This window comes from Fukomys damarensis, unplaced genomic scaffold (genome assembly GCF_012274545.1).
Source record: "Fukomys damarensis isolate Sample0158 unplaced genomic scaffold, DMR_v1.0_HiC HiC_scaffold_20, whole genome shotgun sequence".
NCBI lineage: Eukaryota > Metazoa > Chordata > Mammalia > Rodentia > Bathyergidae > Fukomys > Fukomys damarensis.
The window spans coordinates 1,181,594-1,188,018 of record NW_022900932.1 but is presented as its reverse complement, the minus strand read 5'-3'; the positions used below and the strand labels follow the sequence as shown (position 1 = coordinate 1,188,018).

Sequence of the window (6,425 nt, the reverse complement as noted above, 5' to 3'; positions counted from 1 at the left end):
CACATACGCGGGTTAAAGGGGAAACCTTACAGGTTCTCTTATTAGACAAATATTTACCTATTTACCTTTAAGGCCGGGAATTTAGCTCTGTGGTTCCTCCGCCTTCCTTGCAAGTGCAAGGAACTGAGTTCGATCCCTAGTACAAAAAAAGAAAGACCTATTTACCTTTAATTTTTTTTATTTATTTGATTTTTTGAGATAGGGTCGCTCTTTGTAGTGCAGGCCAGCCTTGAACTCACTGTGTGGCCCAGGCTGTCCTCGAACTCGCAGCGATCCTCCTGCCCAGCCTCCCGAGTGCTGGGATAAAAGTCCTGCGCCATCATGACCGGCTCCTATTTACCTTTTAGAAACAGTCTCGCTATGTTGGTTACTCAGGCTTATCTCCAGCTCCTGGGCTCCAGGAAAGGAGCCACAGGCGCGCACCGCCGCAGGAGCGCACCGCCTCGTCGGGCCTGGCTGCTCCGTTCCGGGAACCCAGCCGCTGTGTGCGCGGATGGCTTAACTTCCGCGGGGCCGTCTGGGGATAAACAATGTCTAAGGTCCTGGGAGCGACTCGGTCCTGGGCTGCGCCGCCGCCCCCATCCCGCCCACGGTGCCCTCTCCCCCAGTTCCGGATCTGGCCATATGGGACGGACTTGGCGGGGCGCCGGAATCACACCGCTGCCCGACCCCTAAGGTCTGCCTGGCCGCTCTTCCCGGCTGAGCTGCCTCACGGAGGACTGAAGTGGAGACATCAGGGTGAGGCCTGAGGAATGACCAAAGGCTGGTCGCGTATAAGCTGCCAATGTTGGCGCCTCGCATGAAATAATGTTTCTGCCTCTTTTCTTTCTTTCTTTTTTCTTTTTTGGGGACAGGGTCTCACCATGTAGTTCAGGGTGAACTCGCATCAATCCTCCTGCCTCAGCCTCCTGATTGTGCGATGTGGGGCGTACACCATCCTTTTTTTCAAAAACTATGTGCCTGGCCACTTCTCTCTCATTTATAAGTTGTTGTTTTCTCATTTATTTGTTGTTGCTTTGGTATCCTTCCTTCATCTTCTGAAAGATAAAGAGTCCTAAAGACTAGAAATGTTAAGATGTGCTATGTTCTGACAGCCATGGTGGCGGATGCCTGTAATCCCTGCACTGGGGAGGCTGAGGCAGGAGGATCTCTTCGAGTCCAAGGCTAGCCTGGGCTACATGAGTTCAGGACCAGCCTTAACTATCAAGTGAGACCCTGTCTCAAAAACAAATAAACAAACAAACAAAAGTCGGGCATAGTGGCACGTGCTTGTAATCCCAGCACTCGGGAGGCTGATGAGGCAGGAGGATCGCTGTGACTTTGAGACCAGCCTGGTCAACATAATGAGTTCCAGGTCAGTCTCAACTACAGAGTGAGACTCTGTCTCAACCCCCCCCCAAAAAAAAACCCACAAAACTGTTATGTACACTCCCCATGATGTTCATTAATGTACTGCAATCTTCATATACTGCGGATATAAACTGTACTAATAGAAGTACATTTTTTTTAAAAAAACCAAGAATAGGTCCGGGGATGTAGCTCAGTGGCACTATGTCTGCCTTGCAAGCTCAAGGTCCTGAGTTCAATTTCCAGTACTGGGGGAAAAAAAGACCAGGAATAAATATATGTTACCAAAATAAAGCCACATCCTGGGTTCAAATACCAGGGCGCCTTTACCTGTTTCTGAGAACTGGCTAGGAAGGCAGGAGGTGATCAGAATCAGGATTTTTTTTTTTTTTTTCTCCTCGTGGTTCTGGGTACTGAACCCAGGGCCTTTGCAAGGAATCACATCCTCTGACCTCTTTTATTTTGAGTCAGGGCCTCCGTGATCCACCCTGGGTCGAATTTGAGACCCTCCCTCGGCCTTCCAGAGTGCTGGGATTATGGGCATGGGCCTCCACACTTGGCCCAGGACAGATACTTGATTCTAAAACTTCTTTCTATTCCACAGTTATTTTTCTTCCTCTCCCTCAGGTTGTTCTGGCTATCCTAAATACCACCTCTTCCACCAGTGTTACTGCATTATGTTCTAGTTTCCCCAGCCTGATCTGGAAGTTACACTAGTACTTTAACTAGTTCAGAGTACTCTGTGCTAGGCAGGGTACACAGGTAAGCAATTGCATATTGATTTCTTAAACAGCTACTAAAAACCTTGACTGATCTGGTCATAGGAACCCTCTTATTGTATCCATTTGAGGTTATTTCTGGAAATTTCTCTCATCTCTCTCTCTTATGAGAGGTGTTTGACAGGTCCTTTCCTGTCTCCCACTTTTCCACCTCCTACCCTCCACCCTCATCCCAAAGTAGGAGTAGTGGCTGCTGGTGTAGAGAATCACTGTGTTGTGTGCAGGTGACAGTCACAAATGCTGCTGTGTTTTTAGGAAAAGATCTCATTCAGATGCAGATTATATCGTGCAAAGTCCACAGCACCACGTGTGTTCAGCTTCCATGAGTGTCAAATGTGTCTGTTGCATCTTAAGATTTTAAAAATTCATTTATTTATTTGAGACAGGGTCCCGCTGTGTAGGTCAGAATGACCTTGAACTCACCATGTAGTTGAGGCTGGCCTGGAGCTCACTCCTGCCTCAGCCTCCCAGTGCCGGGATATGCCACCACACCCGGCTTAGATTTCCCTTCCACTTCCAAACTTCAAAGGCAATGCCTACCTAACACTGTATTTTCTTCCAAGCTACTATTTAGCGAAAGGTTGGATGGACTTTGAGGTACCCCTCAGCTCACAAAGTGGCTTTGTGTACTGTTGATGCAGTTATTATTTTTTACTATCTTTTGTTGTTGAAATTTTCACTAACAGGCCGAGCATACAGCTTGGTGGTACAGCGCTTGCCTGGCATGGGTGAGGCCCTGGCCTGGGTTCTCTCTCCAGCACCGAATAAAAAAATCACCAAGATATAATGGTTACATTTGTTTTTCTTTTTTTAAATTTAGCCATCTTAAGTGTGCAATTTAATGGTATTTAACATCTCCACAGCGTTATGTAACATTATGTCTATCTAGGGGAGTTGGGGATTGAACCCAGGCCCGCACTCATGCTGAGCACATGCTGTACCACTAGGCTACAGCCCCAGCCCTAGGACCAACATATTTTCATCACTCCCAGATACAGCTGATTCTTCTGGGGGAAGGGAGAGGTGGGGTCTCCACTATATCACCTAGGATGACTTCAAGACTTCCGGCTCCCCCTTCCTCAGCCTCATGAGTATCTGAGATTACAGTAGGCACTTCCTACGGCATCCAGCTCTACCACCCCCACTTGGCTTTTTGAGACAAGGTTTTAGTACGCAGCTCAGGCTGGCTGTGAACTCACTACGAAGCCCAGGTTGGCCTCGAACTTGCAGAAATCTTCCTGCCTCAACATCGGAGTGCCGGGATTATAGGCGTGAGCCACCACCCCAGCTATAACTGAGTTTTAAAGAAGCCCACGATCCAAACCTTGAAAATTGTATAGCAGGTGTTTTCTAACATGTTGGTGGAAGTGATTGAGTCTGGAACGTTTACAACTAGGACATGAAGCATCCCAAAGGGAAACAAGTGCAGGAGAGCAAAGTCTGCTCCTAGGTCTTCCTGATTCCTTTTTTTTTTTGGTAGCAGGGATTGAACTCAGGGCCTTGTGCTTACTGAGCTAAAGCTCCAGTCCCGATTCCCTTTTGTAAATTAACAAATACCAGATTATGTAGTGACGGCTGGCCTTCAGATTACTGTCTAGACTTCAAACTCTCAGTCCTCCGGTCGGAGCCACCCAGCACTGAGATCAAAGGCATGAACTTCCACTCCTGGCACAAATCCTAAACTCTTCTCATCATTCTTACTGTGCATCTGGCACAGCTGTTTAGGCTTACACAAAGTAAAGGCAAAGGGGCACCCCACCCCAGCACTTCGATGCACCCAGCCCCGGCCCCATCTGAGGCCTCCTCCTCCCTCTTCGAGGACTGGAAGGCGTCTTCTCACCAGCTGAGGGCCACACATCCGGGATCAGCGCTACTGCTGAAATCCAGCTCCCGGCAGAGTCCGCTTCTAGGTGTCCCAGCCGCTGCCGGCACCGCTTCAAGACAGCGACCTCAAACCCCTCTGGGTCCAGAAGTCAGGGCCCCCTCTGCCTGTCCCTTCCAAGGACCCTTGTGTCATTTAGGGCCCACCCTGAGAAACCAGGAGAACCCGACCTTCCCAAGGTCCTTAACCCAGCCACACCTGCAGAGTCCCGTCTTCCACTTATCCTGCCAAAATTCTTCCAGTCTGTACTGATTAAACACCCAGCTGCTCTGCCCACACCGTACCTTTCGGTGATAACGACCGCCGCAGCTCAGTCAGCTGAGCACAGACCCTGTGTGCAGTCCTTAATGCACTGTGTCATCTGCCCCTGCCCAGAGGCCAGCACTGTGCCCGTCCCCCTTGCACAGCTAAGGGGAAGTGAAGTCACTCGCCCGCGGCCCCCAGATGTGCAGCCGGGATTCCTGCCTCACGTCTGGCTGAAGACTCATCAAGGGCTGCTCCGTGAGGCCGTTTACAAAGTTCGGGGCCCTTTGAACTTCCAAGCGAGTCTCTTACCAGATCCCACAGACTGCAGACATAACACAGGAAGGGCTGTTCTAGAAATCTGAAAGTCCAATCCCAACAGCCCGGGAAATACAGTCCTTTGGGGCTGCGTTTGTGACCTCTGCCAAGAGGCACCAACCGGGAGGCAGGAGGGGAGGCCCGGCTCCGCCTGGCCCTTAGACAGTGCATGTCGCTGCCTCTTTACTGTTCATCCCGCTCCGAACTGTTGGGACTTTGGGTATGGGTCCCGCTCTTGCTGGATTTATGGACTGAACTCCTTGGCAGTTGCTCCTTTACCCGCAAAGCGGCAGTGGCACAGCAGCTCAAAGCTGCTTGTGTTTTACCTTTTTTTTTTTTCCTAATTTCAGTACCACAGCTAAAGGAACTGTGCTCACTTCTGTAAGGAAACTGCCGTGGAAGACGCTGAGGGCCCGCTTCTTCTGTGTGGGGTTTCCAGAGCGGAAGGTGGATCGCCTTTGGAGAACAGGTCTATCAGGAGGAATAGAATTTAAGGAGCAAATGGGCCAGCTCCTCTGGGGGTGTGCAGGGGAGGGAGCAGCCCAGGCGCTCCCACTCCAGATCCAAAGATGCAAAGAGCACAGGGTTCCCAGAAGGAAGCCGGGGTGGGGAGGTGTTTACTGGGTGGTGCCTGGCACAGGAGAGAGCAAATGGCAGGAGGGCACGCTGGAGGGAGGCAGTGCTGGCCACAGGGCACAGGGGTGCTGGGCAGGCCACACCAAGAACCAGAAGTCATTTCTCAAGGTTGTGGAGCACCCCTGCAAGATCCCATGCAGAAAAGCGACATTTGGGCGAGCCACAGAAACATTTCCGTCTGTGGCCACAGAGGGCCTGGACTCCTGGGAATAAGGAAGGACTGGGTTCCGTTCCTTTCTTTTCCATTTTTCTCTTTTCCCTCCCTTCTCTCCTCTCCCTTCCTCATCCTCCTTCGCCCCACACCTGGTAACCACCATTCTATTATGTTTTGTTTTTTTAAGTTCATCCCTTTTTGTTGTTGTTTCGGCAGGAGAGTGGGGACACAGCATTTGTTTTTGTGCCTTGGTGTAGTGTCCTCTGGGCTCTGGCATGTCACAATGACAGAATGTGCTTTTTGAGGCTGCATAGTATTCCACAGTGTGTATACACATTTTCTTTACCCATTTGTCTATTGATGGATACGAAAGCTAATTTCATGCCTTGGTTATTTTGGATAAAGCTTCAATCAACATGGGAGTGCAGATGTCACCTTGACATACTGATTTCATTTCTTTCGGGTGGATTCTCAGAAGTAGGCTTGCTGGATTGTATGATAGTTCTATTTTTAATTTTTTTCTTTTTTTGGTACTGAGGATTGAACTCGGGGCCTGTGCTTGTGAGGCAGGTGATGGAACCACTGAGCTACATCTCCAGCCCTCTATTTCTAATTTTGAGAAACTTCTATACTGTTTTCCACAATGGCTGTCTAATTTACACTATTACCAGGAATGTGCAAAGAGTCCTTTTCTTTATATTCTTGTCAACACTTGTTATCTTTGTTTTTGTTGTTGTTTTTGAAACAGGATCTCACTATGTGGTTCAGGCTGGTCTTGAACTCATTATGGAACCCAGGCTGGCCTCAAACTCATGACAATTCTCCGGTCTCAGCTTCCTGTGCTGGGATTACAGGCATGTACCAAGATGCTTGACTACTTACAGTGGTTTTAATTTGCATTTGACTACTAGTGAGGTTGAGCCTTTTTCCATATTCCTTTTTTTTTTCTATATTCCTGTTGAACATTTGTGTGTCTCCTTGTGAGCAATGTGTTTAATTCTTCACTGGTTTTTTTTTTTTTTTTTTTTTTTTTTTTTTTTTATCAAGGGTTTTCTTTTTTTTTGTG

General features: G+C 48.8%; 1 protein-coding gene and 1 long non-coding RNA gene across 2 annotated transcripts in view; one reads left to right on the top strand and one right to left on the bottom strand.

The window, feature by feature from the left end:
• Positions 1–95: 95 nt before the first annotated feature.
• On the bottom strand, positions 96–4,675 carry LOC104852312. The gene is made up of 3 exons (XR_777454.3): positions 4,293–4,675; positions 341–1,037; positions 96–136 (listed from the first exon to the last, which is right to left on the bottom strand). It is a non-coding gene; the product is annotated as an uncharacterized LOC104852312 (long non-coding RNA).
• Positions 4,676–5,009: 334 nt separating this feature from the next.
• Positions 5,010–6,425, top strand: part of LOC104852314 (heat shock 70 kDa protein 1-like) — a 13,650-nt gene continuing 12,234 nt past the window's right edge. The window contains exon 1 of the mRNA XM_010609884.2: positions 5,010–5,017. The gene's annotated coding sequence lies outside the window, so the exon portion shown is untranslated. The remainder of the gene's footprint in view (positions 5,018–6,425) is intronic.